General features: G+C 44.3%; 19 non-coding genes across 19 annotated transcripts; 11 read left to right on the plus strand and 8 right to left on the minus strand.

The window, feature by feature from the left end:
* Positions 1-1,689: 1,689 nt before the first annotated feature.
* Positions 1,690-1,761, plus strand: trnag-ucc (transfer RNA glycine (anticodon UCC)). Its single transcript has one exon. It is a non-coding gene; the product is annotated as a tRNA-Gly (tRNA).
* A 103-nt stretch (positions 1,762-1,864) lies between these two features.
* Positions 1,865-1,936, minus strand: trnad-guc (transfer RNA aspartic acid (anticodon GUC)). The gene has a single exon. It is a non-coding gene; the product is annotated as a tRNA-Asp (tRNA).
* Positions 1,937-3,168: 1,232 nt separating this feature from the next.
* On the plus strand, positions 3,169-3,240 carry trnag-ucc (transfer RNA glycine (anticodon UCC)). The gene has a single exon. It is a non-coding gene; the product is annotated as a tRNA-Gly (tRNA).
* A 103-nt stretch (positions 3,241-3,343) lies between these two features.
* trnad-guc (transfer RNA aspartic acid (anticodon GUC)) lies at positions 3,344-3,415 on the minus strand. Its single transcript has one exon. It is a non-coding gene; the product is annotated as a tRNA-Asp (tRNA).
* A 1,237-nt stretch (positions 3,416-4,652) lies between these two features.
* Positions 4,653-4,724, plus strand: trnag-ucc (transfer RNA glycine (anticodon UCC)). Its single transcript has one exon. It is a non-coding gene; the product is annotated as a tRNA-Gly (tRNA).
* Positions 4,725-4,827: 103 nt separating this feature from the next.
* Positions 4,828-4,899, minus strand: trnad-guc (transfer RNA aspartic acid (anticodon GUC)). Its single transcript has one exon. It is a non-coding gene; the product is annotated as a tRNA-Asp (tRNA).
* A 1,230-nt stretch (positions 4,900-6,129) lies between these two features.
* trnag-ucc (transfer RNA glycine (anticodon UCC)) lies at positions 6,130-6,201 on the plus strand. The gene has a single exon. It is a non-coding gene; the product is annotated as a tRNA-Gly (tRNA).
* A 103-nt stretch (positions 6,202-6,304) lies between these two features.
* trnad-guc (transfer RNA aspartic acid (anticodon GUC)) lies at positions 6,305-6,376 on the minus strand. The gene has a single exon. It is a non-coding gene; the product is annotated as a tRNA-Asp (tRNA).
* A 1,231-nt stretch (positions 6,377-7,607) lies between these two features.
* Positions 7,608-7,679, plus strand: trnag-ucc (transfer RNA glycine (anticodon UCC)). Its single transcript has one exon. It is a non-coding gene; the product is annotated as a tRNA-Gly (tRNA).
* Positions 7,680-7,782: 103 nt separating this feature from the next.
* trnad-guc (transfer RNA aspartic acid (anticodon GUC)) lies at positions 7,783-7,854 on the minus strand. The gene has a single exon. It is a non-coding gene; the product is annotated as a tRNA-Asp (tRNA).
* Positions 7,855-9,084: 1,230 nt separating this feature from the next.
* On the plus strand, positions 9,085-9,156 carry trnag-ucc (transfer RNA glycine (anticodon UCC)). Its single transcript has one exon. It is a non-coding gene; the product is annotated as a tRNA-Gly (tRNA).
* Positions 9,157-9,259: 103 nt separating this feature from the next.
* On the minus strand, positions 9,260-9,331 carry trnad-guc (transfer RNA aspartic acid (anticodon GUC)). The gene has a single exon. It is a non-coding gene; the product is annotated as a tRNA-Asp (tRNA).
* Positions 9,332-10,557: 1,226 nt separating this feature from the next.
* On the plus strand, positions 10,558-10,629 carry trnag-ucc (transfer RNA glycine (anticodon UCC)). Its single transcript has one exon. It is a non-coding gene; the product is annotated as a tRNA-Gly (tRNA).
* Positions 10,630-10,732: 103 nt separating this feature from the next.
* trnad-guc (transfer RNA aspartic acid (anticodon GUC)) lies at positions 10,733-10,804 on the minus strand. The gene has a single exon. It is a non-coding gene; the product is annotated as a tRNA-Asp (tRNA).
* Positions 10,805-12,035: 1,231 nt separating this feature from the next.
* Positions 12,036-12,107, plus strand: trnag-ucc (transfer RNA glycine (anticodon UCC)). The gene has a single exon. It is a non-coding gene; the product is annotated as a tRNA-Gly (tRNA).
* A 5,382-nt stretch (positions 12,108-17,489) lies between these two features.
* On the plus strand, positions 17,490-17,561 carry trnag-ucc (transfer RNA glycine (anticodon UCC)). The gene has a single exon. It is a non-coding gene; the product is annotated as a tRNA-Gly (tRNA).
* A 2,873-nt stretch (positions 17,562-20,434) lies between these two features.
* On the plus strand, positions 20,435-20,506 carry trnag-ucc (transfer RNA glycine (anticodon UCC)). Its single transcript has one exon. It is a non-coding gene; the product is annotated as a tRNA-Gly (tRNA).
* Positions 20,507-20,609: 103 nt separating this feature from the next.
* Positions 20,610-20,681, minus strand: trnad-guc (transfer RNA aspartic acid (anticodon GUC)). The gene has a single exon. It is a non-coding gene; the product is annotated as a tRNA-Asp (tRNA).
* Positions 20,682-21,905: 1,224 nt separating this feature from the next.
* Positions 21,906-21,977, plus strand: trnag-ucc (transfer RNA glycine (anticodon UCC)). The gene has a single exon. It is a non-coding gene; the product is annotated as a tRNA-Gly (tRNA).
* The last annotated feature ends 1,277 nt before the right edge of the window (positions 21,978-23,254 follow it).

Genomic DNA, 23,254 nt, shown 5'->3' on the forward strand with positions numbered 1-23,254 from the left:
TATTTGCACTCTCTGCGTTTGCGCTGTCAGCACTTAGTGTTTATTTAGCTGGCATGGGAAGGCAGCACTTTCTTGTACGTGACGGGAAGCAAACTCTGGAAGGCTCTCTTTAGTGACGGGTCCAAACAAAGATCTCATCAGCTCCTCTAGCCCTATCGGCGACTCGTGCACTTCGAGCCTTCTTAACGACGGCGCAAGTGGCTGACTGCTGACTGCGTTGGTGGTATAGTGGTGAGCATAGCTGCCTTCCAAGCAGTTGACACGGGTTCGATTCCCGGCCAACGCATGTCCTTTGGCTCGGGCTGATGTCGAAGCAGAACTCCTTCTGTGACCTGTGGCTCCTCCCAAAACTTTTGGATGGATCGTTCAGAAGCCGAAAAGAGGTAGCTCTCCCCGTCGGGGAATCGAACCCCGGTCTTCCGCGTGACAGGCGGAGATACTGTCCACTATACTGACGAGGAGCTGTGCATGTTGCTGTTTCTCCCCCAACCGACGCTACTGCACCGACATAACTGAACAATGCATGGCTTTTTCTGACGCTGACACAGCCCTAGCACCGTCAAATTCCGGATGGACCCATCATTAGCTAAAGTGGCATTACATTTGGAACACTACCCGTTGCAGGGGTCATTGTTTGGACTCTTTTTTTTTTTTTTTAAATAGTGCTTTAAACAAAAAGGATTGTGTCAATGCAACTGAACAACATTAATTAGGAACACAGTGCGTCAATAAAGCAAAATGACAGTTAAAGGCATTTCGTCATTGAAATCGATGATGTCATCATTCAGCTAAGTTCAGTTTAAATAGTATCTGTGCAATAATTTTCAATCAAGTCAACGATATCGCTGTACATGAAGTGTCCCCAGCTATGCCTGCCAGAGGCGACAGAGGCAAGGAACCAAAACTCGATCGGTGAAAAAATGGAGAAAAAACCCGGTGAGAAACCAGGCTCAGTCAGGGAGACAGTTCTCCTCTGGTCAGAAGAAACCAGCAAATCAGCTCCAGGCTGCAGAATAGTCAGACTGTGCAGAAGAATCATCTGTTTCCTGTGGTCTTGTCCTGGTGGTCGTCTAAGACAAGGTCTTTACAGGGGATCTGTATCTGGGGCTCATCTAGTTGTCCCGGTCTCCGCTGTGTTTCAGGGCCATAGAGGTCCTTTCTAGGTGTTGATCCACCATCTTGTCTGGATACTGACTGGATCCGGGTGACTGAAGCGGCCCACTGATCTGGATACAGAATGGATCTGGTGGCTACGGTGACCTCGGAATAAGGGATTTCTTTAAAAGACTCTTTTATTCATATAAGATTTTCTCCAACTTTTCAGATGGAGGCATGAGAAAGAGATTGCCTTGATTGGGCTTGTGGTTATTGGTGGACCGAGGACAGAGCTACAACAAAATGCAATAGCAGAATCAATTTGGCCGTCCGCCAACACGCTGCAGGAGGGCGTGCCACTGGTCATCGTCTGTATTTGCACTCTCTGCGTTTGCGCTGTCAGCACTTAGTGTTTATTTAGCTGGCATGGGAAGGCAGCACTTTCTTGTACGTGACGGGAAGCAAACTCTGGAAGGCTCTCTTTAGTGACGGGTCCAAACAAAGATCTAATCAGCTCCTCTAGCCCTATCGGCGACTCGTGCACTTCGAGCCTTCTTAACGACGGCGCAAGTGGCTGACTGCTGACTGCTGACTGCGTTGGTGGTATAGTGGTGAGCATAGCTGCCTTCCAAGCAGTTGACCCGGGTTCGATTCCCGGCCAACGCATGTCCTTTGGCTCGGGCTGATGTCGAAGCAGACCTCCTTCTGTGACCTGTGGCTCCTCCCAAAACTTTTGGATGGATCGTTCAGAAGCCGAAAAGAGGTAGCTCTCCCCGTCGGGGAATCGAACCCCGGTCTTCCGCGTGACAGGCGGAGATACTGTCCACTATACTAACGAGGAGCTGTGCATGTTGCTGTTTCTCCCCCAACCGACGCTACTGCACCGACATAACTGAACAATGCATGGCTTTTTCTGACGCTGACACAGCCCTAGCACCGTCAAATTCCGGATGGACCCATCATTAGCTAAAGTGGCATTACATTTGGAACACTACCCGTTGCAGGGGTCATTATTTGGACTCCTTTTCTTTTTTTTTTTTTTTTTTTTAAATAGTGCTTTAAACAAAAAGGATTGTGTCAATGCAACTGAACAACATTAATTAGGAACACAGTGCGTCAATAAAGCAAAATGACAGTTAAAGGCATTTCGTCATTGAAATCGATGATGTCATCATTCAGCTAAGTTCAGTTTAAATAGTATCTGTGCAATAATTTTCAATCAAGTCAACGATATCGCTGTACATGAAGTGTCCCCAGCTATGCCTGCCAGAGGCGACAGAGGCAAGGAACCAAAACTCGATCGGTGAAAAAATGGAGAAAAAACCCGGTGAGAAACCAGGCTCAGTCGGGGAGACAGTTCTCCTCTGGTCAGAAGAAACCAGCAAATCAGCTCCAGGCTGCAGAAAAGTCAGACTGTGCAGAAGAATCATCTGTTTCCTGTGGTCTTGTCCTGGTGGTCGTCTAAGACAAGGTCTTTACAGGGGATCTGTATCTGGGGCTCATCTAGTTGTCCCGGTCTCCGCTGTGTTTCAGGGCCATAGAGGTCCTTTCTAGGTGTTGATCCACCATCTTGTCTGGATACTGACTGGATCCGGGTGACTGAAGCGGCCCACTGATCTGGATACAGAATGGATCTGGTGGCTACGGTGACCTCGGAATAAGGGATTTCTTTAAAAGACTCTTTTATTCATATAAGATTTTCTCCAACTTTTCAGATGGAGGCATGAGAAAGAGATTGCCTTGATTGGGCTTGTGGTTATTGGTGGACCGAGGACAGAGCTACAACAAAATGCAATAGCAGAATCAATTTGGCCGTCCGCCAACACGCTGCAGGAGGGCGTGCCACTGGTCATCGTCTGTATTTGCACTCTCTGCGTTTGCGCTGTCAGCACTTAGTGTTTATTTAGCTGGCATGGGAAGGCAGCACTTTCTTGTACGTGACGGGAAGCAAACTCTGGAAGGCTCTCTTTAGTGACGGGTCCAAACAAAGATCTCATCAGCTCCTCTAGCCCTATCGGCGACTCGTGCACTTCGAGCCTTCTTAACGACGGCGCAAGTGGCTGACTGCTGACTGCGTTGGTGGTATAGTGGTGAGCATAGCTGCCTTCCAAGCAGTTGACCCGGGTTCGATTCCCGGCCAACGCATGTCCTTTGGCTCGGGCTGATGTCGAAGCAGACCTCCTTCTGTGACCTGTGGCTCCTCCCAAAACTTTTGGATGGATCGTTCAGAAGCCGAAAAGAGGTAGCTCTCCCCGTCGGGGAATCGAACCCCGGTCTTCCGCGTGACAGGCGGAGATACTGTCCACTATACTAACGAGGAGCTGTGCATGTTTGTGTTTCTCCCCCAACCGACGCTACTGCACCGACATAACTGAACAATGCATGGCTTTTTCTGACGCTGACACAGCCCTAGCACCGTCAAATTCCGGATGGACCCATCATTAACTAAAGTGGCATTACATTTGGAACACTACCCGTTGCAGGGGTCATTGTTTGGACTCTTTTTTTTTTTTTTTTTTTTTTTTAAATAGTGCTTTAAACAAAAAGGATTGTGTCAATGCAACTGAACAACATTAATTAGGAACACAGTGCGTCAATAAAGCAAAATGACAGTTAAAGGCATTTCGTCATTGAAATCGATGATGTCATCATTCAGCTAAGTTCAGTTTAAATAGTATCTGTGCAATAATTTTCAATCAAGTCAACGATATCGCTGTACATGAAGTGTCCCCAGCTATGCCTGCCAGAGGCGACAGAGGCAAGGAACCAAAACTCGATCGGTGAAAAAATGGAGAAAAAACCCGGTGAGAAACCAGGCTCAGTCGGGGAGACAGTTCTCCTCTGGTCAGAAGAAACCAGCAAATCAGCTCCAGGCTGCAGAAAAGTCAGACTGTGCAGAAGAATCATCTGTTTCCTGTGGTCTTGTCCTGGTGGTCGTCTAAGACAAGGTCTTTACAGGGGATCTGTATCTGGGGCTCATCTAGTTGTCCCGGTCTCCGCTGTGTTTCAGGGCCATAGAGGTCCTTTCTAGGTGTTGATCCACCATCTTGTCTGGATACTGACTGGATCCGGGTGACTGAAGCGGCCCACTGATCTGGATACAGAATGGATCTGGTGGCTACGGTGACCTCGGAATAAGGGATTTCTTTAAAAGACTCTTTTATTCATATAAGATTTTCTCCAACTTTTCAGATAGAGGCATGAGAAAGAGATTGCCTTGATTGGGCTTGTGGTTATTGGTGGACCGAGGACAGAGCTACAACAAAATGCAATAGCAGAATCAATTTGGCCGTCCGCCAACACGCTGCAGGAGGGCGTGCCACTGGTCATCGTCTGTATTTGCACTCTCTGCGTTTGCGCTGTCAGCACTTAGTGTTTATTTAGCTGGCATGGGAAGGCAGCACTTTCTTGTACGTGACGGGAAGCAAACTCTGGAAGGCTCTCTTTAGTGACGGGTCCAAACAAAGATCTCATCAGCTTCTCTAGCCCTATCGGCAACTCGTGCACTTCGAGCCTTCTTAACGACGGCGCAAGTGGCTGACTGCTGACTGCTGACTGCGTTGGTGGTATAGTGGTGAGCATAGCTGCCTTCCAAGCAGTTGACCCGGGTTCGATTCCCGGCCAACGCATGTCCTTTGGCTCGGGCTGATGTCGAAGCAGACCTCCTTCTGTGACCTGTGGCTCCTCCCAAAACTTTTGGATGGATCGTTCAGAAGCCGAAAAGAGGTAGCTCTCCCCATCGGGGAATCGAACCCCGGTCTTCCGCGTGACAGGCGGAGATACTGTCCACTATACTAACGAGGAGCTGTGCATGTTGCTGTTTCTCCCCCAACCGACGCTGCTGCACCGACATAACTGAACAATGCATGGCTTTTTCTGACGCTGACACAGCCCTAGCACCGTCAAATTCCGGATGGACCCATCATTAGCTAAAGTGGCATTACATTTGGAACACTACCCGTTGCAGGGGTCATTGTTTGGACTCTTTTTTTTTTTTTTTTTTTTTTTTAAATAGTGCTTTAAACAAAAAGGATTGTGTCAATGCAACTGAACAACATTAATTAGGAACACAGTGCGTCAATAAAGCAAAATGACAGTTAAAGGCATTTCGTCATTGAAATCGATGATGTCATCATTCAGCTAAGTTCAGTTTAAATAGTATCTGTGCAATAATTTTCAATCAAGTCAACGATATCGCTGTACATGAAGTGTCCCCAGCTATGCCTGCCAGAGGCGACAGAGGCAAGGAACCAAAACTCGATCGGTGAAAAAATGGAGAAAAAACCCGGTGAGAAACCAGGCTCAGTCGGGGAGACAGTTCTCCTCTGGTCAGAAGAAACCAGCAAATCAGCTCCAGGCTGCAGAAAAGTCAGACTGTGCAGAAGAATCATCTGTTTCCTGTGGTCTTGTCCTGGTGGTCGTCTAAGACAAGGTCTTTACAGGGGATCTGTATCTGGGGCTCATCTAGTTGTCCCGGTCTCCGCTGTGTTTCAGGGCCATAGAGGTCCTTTCTAGGTGTTGATCCACCATCTTGTCTGGATACTGACTGGATCCGGGTGACTGAAGCGGCCCACTGATCTGGATACAGAATGGATCTGGTGGCTACGGTGACCTCGGAATAAGGGATTTCTTTAAAAGACTCTTTTATTCATATAAGATTTTCTCCAACTTTTCAGATGGAGGCATGAGAAAGAGATTGCCTTGATTGGGCTTGTGGTTATTGGTGGACCGAGGACAGAGCTACAACAAAATGCAATAGCAGAATCAATTTGGCCGTCCGCCAACACGCTGCAGGAGGGCGTGCCACTGGTCATCGTCTGTATTTGCACTCTCTGCGTTTGCGCTGTCAGCACTTAGTGTTTATTTAGCTGGCATGGGAAGGCAGCACTTTCTTGTACGTGACGGGATGCAAACTCTGGAAGGCTCTCTTTAGTGACGGGTCCAAACAAAGATCTCATCAGCTCCTCTAGCCCTATCGGCGACTCGTGCACTTCGAGCCTTCTTAACGACGGCGCAAGTGGCTGACTGCTGACTGCGTTGGTGGTATAGTGGTGAGCATAGCTGCCTTCCAAGCAGTTGACCCGGGTTCGATTCCCGGCCAACGCATGTCCTTTGGCTCGGGCTGATGTCGAAGCAGACCTCCTTCTGTGACCTGTGGCTCCTCCCAAAACTTTTGGATGGATCGTTCAGAAGCCGAAAAGAGGTAGCTCTCCCCGTCGGGGAATCGAACCCCGGTCTTCCGCGTGACAGGCGGAGATACTGTCCACTATACTAACGAGGAGCTGTGCATGTTGCTGTTTCTCCCCCAACCGACGCTACTGCACCGACATAACTGAACAATGCATGGCTTTTTCTGACGCTGACACAGCCCTAGCACCGTCAAATTCCGGATGGACCCATCATTAGCTAAAGTGGCATTACATTTGGAACACTACCCGTTGCAGGGGTCATTATTTGGACTCCTTTTTTTTTTTTTTTTTTTTTTTTAAATAGTGCTTTAAACAAAAAGGATTGTGTCAATGCAACTGAACAACATTAATTAGGAACACAGTGCGTCAATAAAGCAAAATGACAGTTAAAGGCATTTCGTCATTGAAATCGATGATGTCATCATTCAGCTAAGTTCAGTTTAAATAGTATCTGTGCAATAATTTTCAATCAAGTCAACGATATCGCTGTACATGAAGTGTCCCCAGCTATGCCTGCCAGAGGCGACAGAGGCAAGGAACCAAAACTCGATCGGTGAAAAAATGGAGAAAAAACCCGGTGAGAAACCAGGCTCAGTCGGGGAGACAGTTCTCCTCTGGTCAGAAGAAACCAGCAAATCAGCTCCAGGCTGCAGAAAAGTCAGACTGTGCAGAAGAATCATCTGTTTCCTGTGGTCTTGTCCTGGTGGTCGTCTAAGACAAGGTCTTTACAGGGGATCTGTATCTGGGGCTCATCTAGTTGTCCCGGTCTCCGCTGTGTTTCAGGGCCATAGAGGTCCTTTCTAGGTGTTGATCCACCATCTTGTCTGGATACTGACTGGATCCGGGTGACTGAAGCGGCCCACTGATCTGGATACAGAATGGATCTGGTGGCTACGGTGACCTCGGAATAAGGGATTTCTTTAAAAGACTCTTTTATTCATATAAGATTTTCTCCAACTTTTCAGATGGAGGCATGAGAAAGAGATTGCCTTGATTGGGCTTGTGGTTATTGGTGGACCGAGGACAGAGCTACAACAAAATGCAATAGCAGAATCAATTTGGCCGTCCGCCAACACGCTGCAGGAGGGCGTGCCACTGGTCATCGTCTGTATTTGCACTCTCTGCGTTTGCGCTGTCAGCACTTAGTGTTTATTTAGCTGGCATGGGAAGGCAGCACTTTCTTGTACGTGACGGGAAGCAAACTCTGGAAGGCTCTCTTTAGTGACGGGTCCAAACAAAGATCTCATCAGCTCCTCTAGCCCTATCGGCGACTCGTGCACTCCGAGCCTTCTTAACGACGGCGCAAGTGGCTGACTGCTGACTGCGTTGGTGGTATAGTGGTGAGCATAGCTGCCTTCCAAGCAGTTGACCCGGGTTCGATTCCCGGCCAACGCATGTCCTTTGGCTCGGGCTGATGTCGAAGCAGACCTCCTTCTGTGACCTGTGGCTCCTCCCAAAACTTTTGGATGGATCGTTCAGAAGCCGAAAAGAGGTAGCTCTCCCCGTCGGGGAATCGAACCCCGGTCTTCCGCGTGACAGGCGGAGATACTGTCCACTATACTAACGAGGAGCTGTGCATGTTTGTGTTTCTCCCCCAACCGACGCTACTGCACCGACATAACTGAACAATGCATGGCTTTTTCTGACGCTGACACAGCCCTAGCACCGTCAAATTCCGGATGGACCCATCATTAGCTAAAGTGGCATTACATTTGGAACACTACCCGTTGCAGGGGTCATTGTTTGGACTCTTTTTTTTTTTTTTTTTTTTTTTTAAATAGTGCTTTAAACAAAAAGGATTGTGTCAATGCAACTGAACAACATTAATTAGGAACACAGTGCGTCAATAAAGCAAAATGACAGTTAAAGGCATTTCGTCATTGAAATCGATGATGTCATCATTCAGCTAAGTTCAGTTTAAATAGTATCTGTGCAATAATTTTCAATCAAGTCAACGATATCGCTGTACATGAAGTGTCCCCAGCTATGCCTGCCAGAGGCGACAGAGGCAAGGAACCAAAACTCGATCGGTGAAAAAATGGAGAAAAAACCCGGTGAGAAACCAGGCTCAGTCGGGGAGACAGTTCTCCTCTGGTCAGAAGAAACCAGCAAATCAGCTCCAGGCTGCAGAAAAGTCAGACTGTGCAGAAGAATCATCTGTTTCCTGTGGTCTTGTCCTGGTGGTCGTCTAAGACAAGGTCTTTACAGGGGATCTGTATCTGGGGCTCATCTAGTTGTCCCGGTCTCCGCTGTGTTTCAGGGCCATAGAGGTCCTTTCTAGGTGTTGATCCACCATCTTGTCTGGATACTGACTGGATCCGGGTGACTGAAGCGGCCCACTGATCTGGATACAGAATGGATCTGGTGGCTACGGTGACCTCGGAATAAGGGATTTCTTTAAAAGACTCTTTTATTCATATAAGATTTTCTCCAACTTTTCAGATAGAGGCATGAGAAAGAGATTGCCTTGATTGGGCTTGTGGTTATTGGTGGACCGAGGACAGAGCTACAACAAAATGCAATAGCAGAATCAATTTGGCCGTCCGCCAACACGCTGCAGGAGGGCGTGCCACTGGTCATCGTCTGTATTTGCACTCTCTGCGTTTGCGCTGTCAGCACTTAGTGTTTATTTAGCTGGCATGGGAAGGCAGCACTTTCTTGTACGTGACGGGAAGCAAACTCTGGAAGGCTCTCTTTAGTGACGGGTCCAAACAAAGATCTCATCAGCTCCTCTAGCCCTATCGGCGACTCGTGCACTTCGAGCCTTCTTAACGACGGCGCAAGTGGCTGACTGCTGACTGCGTTGGTGGTATAGTGGTGAGCATAGCTGCCTTCCAAGCAGTTGACCCGGGTTCGATTCCCGGCCAACGCATGTCCTTTGGCTCGGGCTGATGTCGAAGCAGAACTCCTTCTGTGACCTGTGGCTCCTCCCAAAACTTTTGGATGGATCGTTCAGAAGCCGAAAAGAGGTAGCTCTCCCCGTCGGGGAATCGAACCCCGGTCTTCCGCGTGACAGGCGGAGATACTGTCCACTATACTAACGAGGAGCTGTGCATGTTGCTGTTTCTCCCCCAACCGACGCTACTGCACCGACATAACTGAACAATGCATGGCTTTTTCTGACGCTGACACAGCCCTAGCACCGTCAAATTCCGGATGGACCCATCATTAGCTAAAGTGGCATTACATTTGGAACACTACCCGTTGCAGGGGTCATTGTTTGGACTCTTTTTTTTTTTTTTTTTTTTAAATAGTGCTTTAAACAAAAAGGATTGTGTCAATGCAACTGAACAACATTAATTAGGAACACAGTGCGTCAATAAAGCAAAATGACAGTTAAAGGCATTTCGTCATTGAAATCGATGATGTCATCATTCAGCTAAGTTCAGTTTAAATAGTATCTGTGCAATAATTTTCAATCAAGTCAACGATATCGCTGTACATGAAGTGTCCCCAGCTATGCCTGCCAGAGGCGACAGAGGCAAGGAACCAAAACTCGATCGGTGAAAAAATGGAGAAAAAACCCGGTGAGAAACCAGGCTCAGTCGGGGAGACAGTTCTCCTCTGGTCAGAAGAAACCAGCAAATCAGCTCCAGGCTGCAGAAAAGTCAGACTGTGCAGAAGAATCATCTGTTTCCTGTGGTCTTGTCCTGGTGGTCGTCTAAGACAAGGTCTTTACAGGGGATCTGTATCTGGGGCTCATCTAGTTGTCCCGGTCTCCGCTGTGTTTCAGGGCCATAGAGGTCCTTTCTAGGTGTTGATCCACCATCTTGTCTGGATACTGACTGGATCCGGGTGACTGAAGCGGCCCACTGATCTGGATACAGAATGGATCTGGTGGCTACGGTGACCTCGGAATAAGGGATTTCTTTAAAAGACTCTTTTATTCATATAAGATTTTCTCCAACTTTTCAGATAGAGGCATGAGAAAGAGATTGCCTTGATTGGGCTTGTGGTTATTGGTGGACCGAGGACAGAGCTACAACAAAATGCAATAGCAGAATCAATTTGGCCGTCCGCCAACACGCTGCAGGAGGGCGTGCCACTGGTCATCGTCTGTATTTGCACTCTCTGCGTTTGCGCTGTCAGCACTTAGTGTTTATTTAGCTGGCATGGGAAGGCAGCACTTTCTTGTACGTGACGGGAAGCAAACTCTGGAAGGCTCTCTTTAGTGACGGGTCCAAACAAAGATCTCATCAGCTCCTCTAGCCCTATCGGCGACTCGTGCACTTCGAGCCTTCTTAACGACGGCGCAAGTGGCTGACTGCTGACTGCGTTGGTGGTATAGTGGTGAGCATAGCTGCCTTCCAAGCAGTTGACCCGGGTTCGATTCCCGGCCAACGCATGTCCTTTGGCTCGGGCTGATGTCGAAGCAGAACTCCTTCTGTGACCTGTGGCTCCTCCCAAAACTTTTGGATGGATCGTTCAGAAGCCGAAAAGAGGTAGCTCTCCCCGTCGGGGAATCGAACCCCGGTCTTCCGCGTGACAGGCGGAGATACTGTCCACTATACTAACGAGGAGCTGTGCATGTTGCTGTTTCTCCCCCAACTGACGCTACTGCACCGACATAACTGAACAATGCATGGCTTTTTCTGACGCTGACACAGCCCTAGCACCGTCAAATTCCGGATGGACCCATCATTAGCTAAAGTGGCATTACATTTGGAACACTACCCGTTGCAGGGGTCATTGTTTGGACTCTTTTTTTTTTTTTTTTTTAAATAGTGCTTTAAACAAAAAGGATTGTGTCAATGCAACTGAACAACATTAATTAGGAACACAGTGCGTCAATAAAGCAAAATGACAGTTAAAGGCATTTCGTCATTGAAATCGATGATGTCATCATTCAGCTAAGTTCAGTTTAAATAGTATCTGTGCAATAATTTTCAATCAAGTCAACGATATCGCTGTACATGAAGTGTCCCCAGCTATGCCTGCCAGAGGCGACAGAGGCAAGGAACCAAAACTCGATCGGTGAAAAAATGGAGAAAAAACCCGGTGAGAAACCAGGCTCAGTCGGGGAGACAGTTCTCCTCTGGTCAGAAGAAACCAGCAAATCAGCTCCAGGCTGCAGAAAAGTCAGACTGTGCAGAAGAATCATCTGTTTCCTGTGGTCTTGTCCTGGTGGTCGTCTAAGACAAGGTCTTTACAGGGGATCTGTATCTGGGGCTCATCTAGTTGTCCCGGTCTCCGCTGTGTTTCAGGGCCATAGAGGTCCTTTCTAGGTGTTGATCCACCATCTTGTCTGGATACTGACTGGATCCGGGTGACTGAAGCGGCCCACTGATCTGGATACAGAATGGATCTGGTGGCTACGGTGACCTCGGAATAAGGGATTTCTTTAAAAGACTCTTTTATTCATATAAGATTTTCTCCAACTTTTCAGATGGAGGCATGAGAAAGAGATTGCCTTGATTGGGCTTGTGGTTATTGGTGGACTGAGGACAGAGCTACAACAAAATGCAATAGCAGAATCAATTTGGCCGTCCGCCAACACGCTGCAGGAGGGCGTGCCACTGGTCATCGTCTGTATTTGCACTCTCTGCGTTTGCGCTGTCAGCACTTAGTGTTTATTTAGCTGGCATGGGAAGGCAGCACTTTCTTGTACGTGACGGGAAGCAAACTCTGGAAGGCTCTCTTTAGTGACGGGTCCAAACAAAGATCTCATCAGCTCCTCTAGCCCTATCGGCGACTCGTGCACTTCGAGCCTTCTTAACGACGGCGCAAGTGGCTGACTGCTGACTGCTGACTGCGTTGGTGGTATAGTGGTGAGCATAGCTGCCTTCCAAGCAGTTGACCCGGGTTCGATTCCCGGCCAACGCATGTCCTTTGGCTCGGGCTGATGTCGAAGCAGAACTCCTTCTGTGACCTGTGGCTCCTCCCAAAACTTTTGGATGGATCGTTCAGAAGCCGAAAAGAGGTAGCCCTCCCCGTCGGGGAATCGAACCCCGGTCTCCCGCGCGGGAGCCGAAAATAGTTAAGCTTAACTTCTCTTAACTTTTCCCATTCATTCTCTATGGTAGTGCTTAACACTACGGATGCAATATATTTGTGGCCACACGTAGATTTCCTGGCGCTGTTTCGCTTCTTCCGTGGCGGGGAATTCAAACAGCAGATACTCATCTGTCAATCATTCGCTCTGAAGGAGAGGAGACGCGTTTTACGATCGGAGATTTCTTCACGAAATTGTTTTGTTTGAACAACATACGCTGCCAAACTCCCAACAAGCAGGTAAAGTGAATTATGTGTTTCTTTTAAAAAAACTAAACCAAAAAAAAAACTTACAATTAATTACTTATTATATTATCATATAATCATACTTATGTGATTAATTATAGCAACTGTTTTGAATGTTATGTGATTTTCAAGACTTTAGTGCAAATATATAAATATATATATATATATATATATATATAAAAATTGTCAACATTTACTGTGTGGTACAACTTAAAATAACTATTTCCTATGTTAAATTAACTTTATTCCTGTGATGCAAAGCTGAATTCTTCAGCATCATTTATACTCTTCAGTGTGTCATATGATCCAGAAATCATTATTTATATGATTATTTGCTCACAAAACATTTCTTATTGTAATCAATGTTGATATTATCATTGTCACTACAATGATGAAAGCACATTATTTTCGGAAGGTTGACGTGATGCTGAAGACTGGAGTAATAATTCAGAAAATTCAGCTTTTCATAACAGGAATAAATTACAATGATTAGAAAATATATTCAAATATAAAAAAATAAAAAAAAATTGTAAAAATAAAGACACACACACACACACACACACACACACATACATACATATATATATATATATATAATGAATTATAAAATACATTTGATATATTTAATTTGAATCTATATTTCAGGAATGTTAAGATGATGCATGCTGTGTCAAGACCCATCCACCCGTCTCACTCCACCATAACATCACACCAGACACTGAAGGGAAGGGTTTCTTCCGGATGCAGGTAAATAAATAATTCATACAGGCACTTATGTGTGTAAACTGTCTGTCTCATATGTGCACACAACACCAAGACATTATATTTTAATAAAGTAATGCTGTTAATCTTCTGTAGAACACCACACCATCTGCCATAACTGCGTCCCTCGTTCAGCTCACACTGGACCCCTCAGAACGGCTGGTCTTCGTGTTGGACCATAGATGGACAGATCTGTTGAGAACTGCCTCTCTTGAACATCTCTTGGCAACGCAACATAGGAGCAAGGATCTTCTTAAACAGGTCGAAGGCTTGTTTTATTTTCTGTGTCTTCCACAAATTGTATTATTATTAATATTATTGTAGCTGTTGTTGTTTAGTCTACAATTTTAAATTATTTAATTGATTTCCATTTGTTAAATAAAACATCAGAAGTATTGGCCTTGTTTACACTGTACTTTAGTGTGTTAATTAATTGTATTGACTTGCTTTATTTTATCTTGCTCAGTTTTGTAAACACTAAATGTTAGTAACGGCTATTATTAAACTCCGTAAATAAATATTTTATTTAAAATACTCTTACCAGTCAAATGTTTTTCAGCAGTAAGATTTTTAATGTTTTTTGAGAATTTCTTCTGCTCACCAAGCCTGCCTTTATTTTATCCAAAGTACAGCAAAAACTGTAGCATTTTAAATATTCTTACTATTTTAAATCAGCTGCTTTCTATTTCAATTCAATTCAATTCAAGTTTATTTGTATAGCGCTTTTTACAATACAAATTGTTACAAAGCAACTTTACAGAAAATTATGTTTCTACAATATTTAGTAGTAGCTTATAAGTGGTGACTGTCAGTTTGTGCACGTATGACAGGATTTGTAGAAAAATTCATACAAGACGTAGTCAGCCAGACGATGAACATTATTAATTTTATTAATAATTAATAATTATTATATGATGCAGTCACACATGTAGCAATATTTGTTAGTTCTGTTTGTTGATTCAGGGTCAGCATCATCTGAGGTCCTCTGAGGGTCAGCATCATCTCTTCTCAGGTGTTCTGGATCCAGACTGGAGCTTGTGTAAATCCTAGTTACCACGGGATGTAAATCCAGCAGAAACAGAGACACATATAGAGACATCATTAGCATAGCTGCTGTTCCAACAGAGTAAAATTAATTAGTTTAACCCAAGCTAAAGAATAAGAATGCACATTTGATCAGATACAACTACACTCACAATTTAAGAGATACATTATTCGAATGCTTGGCGAAAGAGATGTGTATTTAATCTAGATTTAAACAGAGAGTGTGTCTGAACCCCGAACATTATCAGGAAGGCTATATATTTGAATATATACTGTAATTTATTTCTGTGATGCACAGCTGTATTTTCAGCATCATTCATCCAGTCTTCAGTGTCACATGATCTTCAGAAATCAGAATAATATGATGATTTACTGCTCAAGAAAAAATTATTATTATTATTATTACTGTTGTTGTTATGTTATGTTGAAAACAGCCGAGTACAATCTTTTCAGTTTCTTACATGAATAGAAAGTTCAGAAGAACAGCATTTATCTGATCAACATTTTTCATCTTTATCATCACTTTTAATCAATTTAAATCATCCTTGCTAAAAAAAAAAGGCATTAATTTCTGTCATTTCTTTCCCCCCAAAAGAATGGTACAATCTATATTGTTAAGAAAGCTTTTTATTTCAAATAAATGCAGATCTTTGGATCTTTCTATTTAAAGAATCCCTGGGGGGTTTAAAATATTGATAATAATAATAATAATAATATTTTTTCTTGATCAGTAAATCATTATTCTGATTTCTGAAGATCATGTGACACTGAAGACTGGAGAAATGATGCTGAAAATACAGCGGAGCATCACAGAAATAAAATACATTTTACTATATGTTCAAATAGAAAGCAGTTATTTTAACTAGTAAAAATATTTCAACAATATTATTGCTTTTACTGTATTTTGGACCAAATAAAGGCAGGCTTGGTGAGAATTAAAAATCTTACTGTTCAAAAACATTTAAGTGGTAGTGTAATATATTTTTTTTCTGTGTTCTCCACAACTTTAGATTTTATTATTGTTGTTGTTGTTGAATCTATATCTATATTTAAATATTTTCATGTATTTCAATTTGTTAATTAAAATACTATAAGTATGTGGCCTTGTTTGAACTGTATTGAACTGTGTGTTAAGTTTTATTGATTAAAAAATGTATACATTTTGTTGATTTTCTTTTAAATTGATATTACATTTTATTTACTTGCTCAGATATGTAAACACTGAATGTTAATAACTGTTACCATTAAACATACATAATTATTTAATATAAAACATATTTGTATTGTTTTTTTCTGTTCTCCACATCTTTATTTTTATTATATCTGTTGCTGTTGTTTAATAACCTATGATTATTTTATGTATATTTATTTAATTATTATATATTTTTGTTATTTTTTCTTTTAATTTTTATAAGTATATTACTTTACTATAAATAAAATGAAAAACTTACTTTTTTGTGAGTTTTAGTTATATTTCATATATATGGGTTTTCTGTACAGTTATACACATATAAATAGACGTATCTTTATAAATAAAGGCCTGAAACATTATCAAAGTGTTCTTTTTAATTATTCACATTTTTCTATATTAAAAATAACTATTCCCTATTATAATGTATATGTTTCTTAAGATCTTTGCACATTTTGTACACCATACAAAAGAACAATTATTACAAGATTTATTTTTATCTTTGTTCACAAAGTTCATCTATTATATGTTAATCGTACTTAAAGTGTATCTAGATGAAAAAACGAATACCAACTCATTTTATGGTATTTGTGGCCGAGACGGGATTCGAACCTCTAATTCTGTGTATTTTTTTCGTCCCGCCTCCCTGGAATTTCCTTCGTTGCTATTGGCTAGTTAGCGCTCTACACCTATCCGCGACTGGCCCCCGCGTGACAGGCGGAGATACTGTCCACTATACTAACGAGGAGCTGTGCATGTTGCTGTTTCTCCCCCAACCGACGCTACTGCACCGACATAACTGAACAATGCATGGCTTTTTCTGACGCTGACACAGCCCTAGCACCGTCAAATTCCGGATGGACCCATCATTAGCTAAAGTGGCATTACATTTGGAACACTACCCGTTGCAGGGGTCATTGTTTGGACTCTTTTTTTTTTTTTTTTTTTAAATAGTGCTTTAAACAAAAAGGATTGTGTCAATGCAACTGAACAACATTAATTAGGAACACAGTGCGTCAATAAAGCAAAATGACAGTTAAAGGCATTTCGTCATTGAAATCGATGATGTCATCATTCAGCTAAGTTCAGTTTAAATAGTATCTGTGCAATAATTTTCAATCAAGTCAACGATATCGCTGTACATGAAGTGTCCCCAGCTATGCCTGCCAGAGGCGACAGAGGCAAGGAACCAAAACTCGATCGGTGAAAAAATGGAGAAAAAACCCGGTGAGAAACCAGGCTCAGTCGGGGAGACAGTTCTCCTCTGGTCAGAAGAAACCAGCAAATCAGCTCCAGGCTGCAGAAAAGTCAGACTGTGCAGAAGAATCATCTGTTTCCTGTGGTCTTGTCCTGGTGGTCGTCTAAGACAAGGTCTTTACAGGGGATCTGTATCTGGGGCTCATCTAGTTGTCCCGGTCTCCGCTGTGTTTCAGGGCCATAGAGGTCCTTTCTAGGTGTTGATCCACCATCTTGTCTGGATACTGACTGGATCCGGGTGACTGAAGCGGCCCACTGATCTGGATACAGAATGGATCTGGTGGCTACGGTGACCTCGGAATAAGGGATTTCTTTAAAAGACTCTTTTATTCATATAAGATTTTCTCCAACTTTTCAGATGGAGGCATGAGAAAGAGATTGCCTTGATTGGGCTTGTGGTTATTGGTGGACCGAGGACAGAGCTACAACAAAATGTAATAGCAGAATGAATTTGGCCGTCCGCCAACACGCTGCAGGAGGGCGTGCCACTGGTCATCGTCTGTATTTGCACTCTCTGCGTTTGCGCTGTCAGCACTTAGTGTTTATTTAGCTGGCATGGGAAGGCAGCACTTTCTTGTACGTGACGGGAAGCAAACTCTGGAAGGCTCTCTTTAGTGACGGGTCCAAACAAAGATCTCATCAGCTCCTCTAGCCCTATCGGCGACTCGTGCACTTCGAGCCTTCTTAACGACGGCGCAAGTGGCTGACTGCTGACTGCGTTGGTGGTATAGTGGTGAGCATAGCTGCCTTCCAAGCAGTTGACCCGGGTTCGATTCCCGGCCAACGCATGTCCTTTGGCTCGGGCTGATGTCGAAGCAGAACTCCTTCTGTGACCTGTGGCTCCTCCCAAAACTTTTGGATGGATCGTTCAGAAGCCGAAATGAGGTAGCTCTCCCCGTCGGGGAATCGAACCCCAGTCTTCCGCGTGACAGGCGGAGATACTGTCCACTATACTAACGAGGAGCTGTGCATGTTGCTGTTTCTCCCCCAACCGACGCTACTGCACCGACATAACTGAACAATGCATGGCTTTTTCTGACGCTGACACAGCCCTAGCACCGTCAAATTCCGGATGGACCCATCATTAGCTAAAGTGGCATTACATTTGGAACACTACCCGTTGCAGGGGTCATTGTTTGGACTCTTTTTTTTTTTTTTTTTTTAAATAGTGCTTTAAACAAAAAGGATTGTGTTAAAGCAACTGAACAACATTAATTAGGAACACAGTGCGTCAATAAAGCAAAATGACAGTTAAAGGCATTTCGTCATTGAAATCGATGATGTCATCATTCAGCTAAGTTCAGTTTAAATAGTATCTGTGCAATAATTTTCAATCAAGTCAACGATATCGCTGTACATGAAGTGTCCCCAGCTATGCCTGCCAGAGGCGACAGAGGCAAGGAACCAAAACTCGATCGGTGAAAAAATGGAGAAAAAACCCGGTGAGAAACCAGGCTCAGTCGGGGAGACAGTTCTCCTCTGGTCAGAAGAAACCAGCAAATCAGCTCCAGGCTGCAGAAAAGTCAGACTGTGCAGAAGAATCATCTGTTTCCTGTGGTCTTGTCCTGGTGGTCGTCTAAGACAAGGTCTTTACAGGGGATCTGTATCTGGGGCTCATCTAGTTGTCCCGGTCTCCGCTGTGTTTCAGGGCCATAGAGGTCCTTTCTAGGTGTTGATCCACCATCTTGTCTGGATACTGACTGGATCCGGGTGACTGAAGCGGCCCACTGATCTGGATACAGAATGGATCTGGTGGCTACGGTGACCTCGGAATAAGGGATTTCTTTAAAAGACTCTTTTATTCATATAAGATTTTCTCCAACTTTTCAGATGGAGGCATGAGAAAGAGATTGCCTTGATTGGGCTTGTGGTTATTGGTGGACCGAGGACAGAGCTACAACAAAATGCAATAGCAGAATCAATTTGGCCGTCCGCCAACACGCTGCAGGAGGGCGTGCCACTGGTCATCGTCTGTATTTGCACTCTCTGCGTTTGCGCTGTCAGCACTTAGTGTTTATTTAGCTGGCATGGGAAGGCAGCACTTTCTTGTACGTGACGGGAAGCAAACTCTGGAAGGCTCTCTTTAGTGACGGGTCCAAACAAAGATCTCATCAGCTCCTCTAGCCCTATCGGCGACTCGTGCACTTCGAGCCTTCTTAACGACGGCGCAAGTGGCTGACTGCTGACTGCGTTGGTGGTATAGTGGTGAGCATAGCTGCCTTCCAAGCAGTTGACCTGGGTTCGATTCCTGGCCAACGCATGTCCTTTGGCTCGGGCTGATGTCGAAGCAGAACTCCTTCTGTGACCTGTGGCTCCTCCCAAAACTTTTGGATGGATCGTTCAGAAGCCGAAAAGAGGTAGCCCTCCCCGTCGGGGAATCGAACCCCAGTCTTCCGCGTGACAGGCGGAGATACTGTCCACTATACTAACGAGGAGCTGTGCATGTTGCTGTTTCTCCCCCAACCGACACTACTGCACCGACATAACTGAACAATGCATGGCTTTTTCTGACGCTGACACAGCCCTAGCTCCGTCAAATTCCGGATGGACCCATCATTAGCTAAAGTGGCATTACATTTGGAACACTACCCGTTGCAGGGGTCATTGTTTGGACTCTTTTTTTTTTTGTTTTTTTTAAATAGTGCTTTAAACAAAAAGGATTGTGTCAATGCAACTGAACAACATTAATTAGGAACACAGTGCGTCAATAAAGCAAAATGACAGTTAAAGGCATTTCGTCATTGAAATCGATGATGTCATCATTCAGCTAAGTTCAGTTTAAATAGTATCTGTGCAATAATTTTCAATCAAGTCAACGATATCGCTGTACATGAAGTGTCCCCAGCTATGCCTGCCAGAGGCGACAGAGGCAAGGAACCAAAACTCGATCGGTGAAAAAATGGAGAAAAAACCCGGTGAGAAACCAGGCTCAGTCGGGGAGACAGTTCTCCTCTGGTCAGAAGAAACCAGCAAATCAGCTCCAGGCTGCAGAAAAGTCAGACTGTGCAGAAGAATCATCTGTTTCCTGTGGTCTTGTCCTGGTGGTCGTCTAAGACAAGGTCTTTACAGGGGATCTGTATCTGGGGCTCATCTAGTTGTCCCGGTCTCCGCTGTGTTTCAGGGCCATAGAGGTCCTTTCTAGGTGTTGATCCACCATCTTGTCTGGATACTGACTGGATCCGGGTGACTGAAGCGGCCCACTGATCTGGATACAGAATGGATCTGGTGGCTACGGTGACCTCGGAATAAGGGATTTCTTTAAAAGACTCTTTTATTCATATAAGATTTTCTCCAACTTTTCAGATGGAGGCATGAGAAAGAGATTGCCTTGATTGGGCTTGTGGTTATTGGTGGACCGAGGACAGAGCTACAACAAAATGCAATAGCAGAATCAATTTGGCCGTCCGCCAACACGCTGCAGGAGGGCGTGCCACTGGTCATCGTCTGTATTTGCACTCTCTGCGTTTGCGCTGTCAGCACTTAGTGTTTATTTAGCTGGCATGGGAAGGCAGCACTTTCTTGTACGTGACGGGAAGCAAACTCTGGAAGGCTCTCTTTAGTGACGGGTCCAAACAAAGATCTCATCAGCTCCTCTAGCCCTATCGGCGACTCGTGCACTTCGAGCCTTCTTAACGACGGCGCAAGTGGCTGACTGCTGACTGCGTTGGTGGTATAGTGGTGAGCATAGCTGCCTTCCAAGCAGTTGACCCGGGTTCGATTCCCGGCCAACGCATGTCCTTTGGCTCGGGCTGATGTCGAAGCAGAACTCCTTCTGTGACCTGTGGCTCCTCCCAAAACTTTTGGATGGATCGTTCAGAAGCCGAAAAGAGGTAGCTCTCCCCGTCGGGGAATCGAACCCCGGTCTTCCGCGTGACAGGCGGAGATACTGTCCACTATACTAACGAGGAGCTGTGCATGTTGCTGTTTCTCCCCCAACCGACGCTACTGCACCGACATAACTGAACAATGCATGGCTTTTTCTGACGCTGACACAGCCCTAGCACCGTCAAATTCCGGATGGACCCATCATTAGCTAAAGTGGCATTACATTTGGAACACTACCCGTTGCAGGGGTCATTGTTTGGACTCTTTTTTTTTTTTTTTTTTAAATAGTGCTTTAAACAAAAAGGATTGTGTCAATGCAACTGAACAACATTAATTAGGAACACAGTGCGTCAATAAAGCAAAATGACAGTTAAAGGCATTTCGTCATTGAAATCGATGATGTCATCATTCAGCTAAGTTCAGTTTAAATAGTATCTGTGCAATAATTTTCAATCAAGTCAACGATATCGCTGTACATGAAGTGTCCCCAGCTATGCCTGCCAGAGGCGACAGAGGCAAGGAACCAAAACTCGATCGGTGAAAAAATGGAGAAAAAACCCGGTGAGAAACCAGGCTCAGTCGGGGAGACAGTTCTCCTCTGGTCAGAAGAAACCAGCAAATCAGCTCCAGGCTGCAGAAAAGTCAGACTGTGCAGAAGAATCATCTGTTTCCTGTGGTCTTGTCCTGGTGGTCGTCTAAGACAAGGTCTTTACAGGGGATCTGTATCTGGGGCTCATCTAGTTGTCCCGGTCTCCGCTGTGTTTCAGGGCCATAGAGGTCCTTTCTAGGTGTTGATCCACCATCTTGTCTGGATACTGACTGGATCCGGGTGACTGAAGCGGCCCACTGATCTGGATACAGAATGGATCTGGTGGCTACGGTGACCTCGGAATAAGGGATTTCTTTAAAAGACTCTTTTATTCATATAAGATTTTCTCCAACTTTTCAGATGGAGGCATGAGAAAGAGATTGCCTTGATTGGGCTTGTGGTTATTGGTGGACCGAGGACAGAGCTACAACAAAATGCAATAGCAGAATCAATTTGGCCGTCCGCCAACACGCTGCAGGAGGGCGTGCCACTGGTCATCGTCTGTATTTGCACTCTCTGCGTTTGCGCTGTCAGCACTTAGTGTTTATTTAGCTGGCATGGGAAGGCAGCACTTTCTTGTACGTGACGGGAAGCAAACTCTGGAAGGCTCTCTTTAGTGACGGGTCCAAACAAAGATCTCATCAGCTCCTCTAGCCCTATCGGCGACTCGTGCACTTCGAGCCTTCTTAACGACGGCGCAAGTGGCTGACTGCTGACTGCGTTGGTGGTATAGTGGTGAGCATAGCTGCCTTCCAAGCAGTTGACCCGGGTTCGATTCCCGGCCAACGCATGTCCTTTGGCTCGGGCTGATGTCGAAGCAGAACTCCTTCTGTGACCTGTGGCTCCTCCCAAAACTTTTGGATGGATCGTTCAGAAGCCGAAAAGAGGTAGCCCTCCCCGTCGGGGAATCGAACCCCGGTCTCCCGCGCGGGAGCCGAAAATAGTTAAGCTTAACTTCTCTTAACTTTTCCCATTCATTCTCTATGGTAGTGCTTAACACTACGGATGCAATATATTTGTGGCCACACGTAGATTTCCTGGCGCTGTTTCGCTTCTTCCGTGGCGGGGAATTCAAACAGCAGATACTCATCTGTCAATCATTCGCTCTGAAGGAGAGGAGACGCGTTTTACGATCGGAGATTTCTTCACGAAATTGTTTTGTTTGAACAACATACGCTGCCAAACTCCCAACAAGCAGGTAAAGTGAATTATGTGTTTCTTTTAAAAAAACTAAACCAAAAAAAAAACTTACAATTAATTACTTATTATATTATCATATAATCATACTTATGTGATTAATTATAGCAACTGTTTTGAATGTTATGTGATTTTCAAGACTTTAGTGCAAATATATAAATATATATATATATATATATATATAAAAATTGTCAACATTTACTGTGTGGTACAACTTAAAATAACTATTTCCTATGTTAAATTAACTTTATTCCTGTGATGCAAAGCTGAATTCTTCAGCATCATTTATACTCTTCAGTGTGTCATATGATCCAGAAATCATTATTTATATGATTATTTGCTCACAAAACATTTCTTATTGTAATCAATGTTGATATTATCATTGTCACTACAATGATGAAAGCACATTATTTTCGGAAGGTTGACGTGATGCTGAAGACTGGAGTAATAATTCAGAAAATTCAGCTTTTCATAACAGGAATAAATTACAATGATTAGAAAATATATTCAAATATAAAAAAATAAAAAAAAATTGTAAAAATAAAGACACACACACACACACACACACACACACACACACACACATACATACATATATATATATATATATAATGAATTATAAAATACATTTGATATATTTAATTTGAATCTATATTTCAGGAATGTTAAGATGATGCATGCTGTGTCAAGACCCATCCACCCGTCTCACTCCACCATAACATCACACCAGACACTGAAGGGAAGGGTTTCTTCCGGATGCAGGTAAATAAATAATTCATACAGGCACTTATGTGTGTAAACTGTCTGTCTCATATGTGCACACAACACCAAGACATTATATTTTAATAAAGTAATGCTGTTAATCTTCTG

The sequence above is a fragment of the Carassius carassius genome, chromosome 8, assembly GCF_963082965.1.
Source record: "Carassius carassius chromosome 8, fCarCar2.1, whole genome shotgun sequence".
NCBI lineage: Eukaryota > Metazoa > Chordata > Actinopteri > Cypriniformes > Cyprinidae > Carassius > Carassius carassius.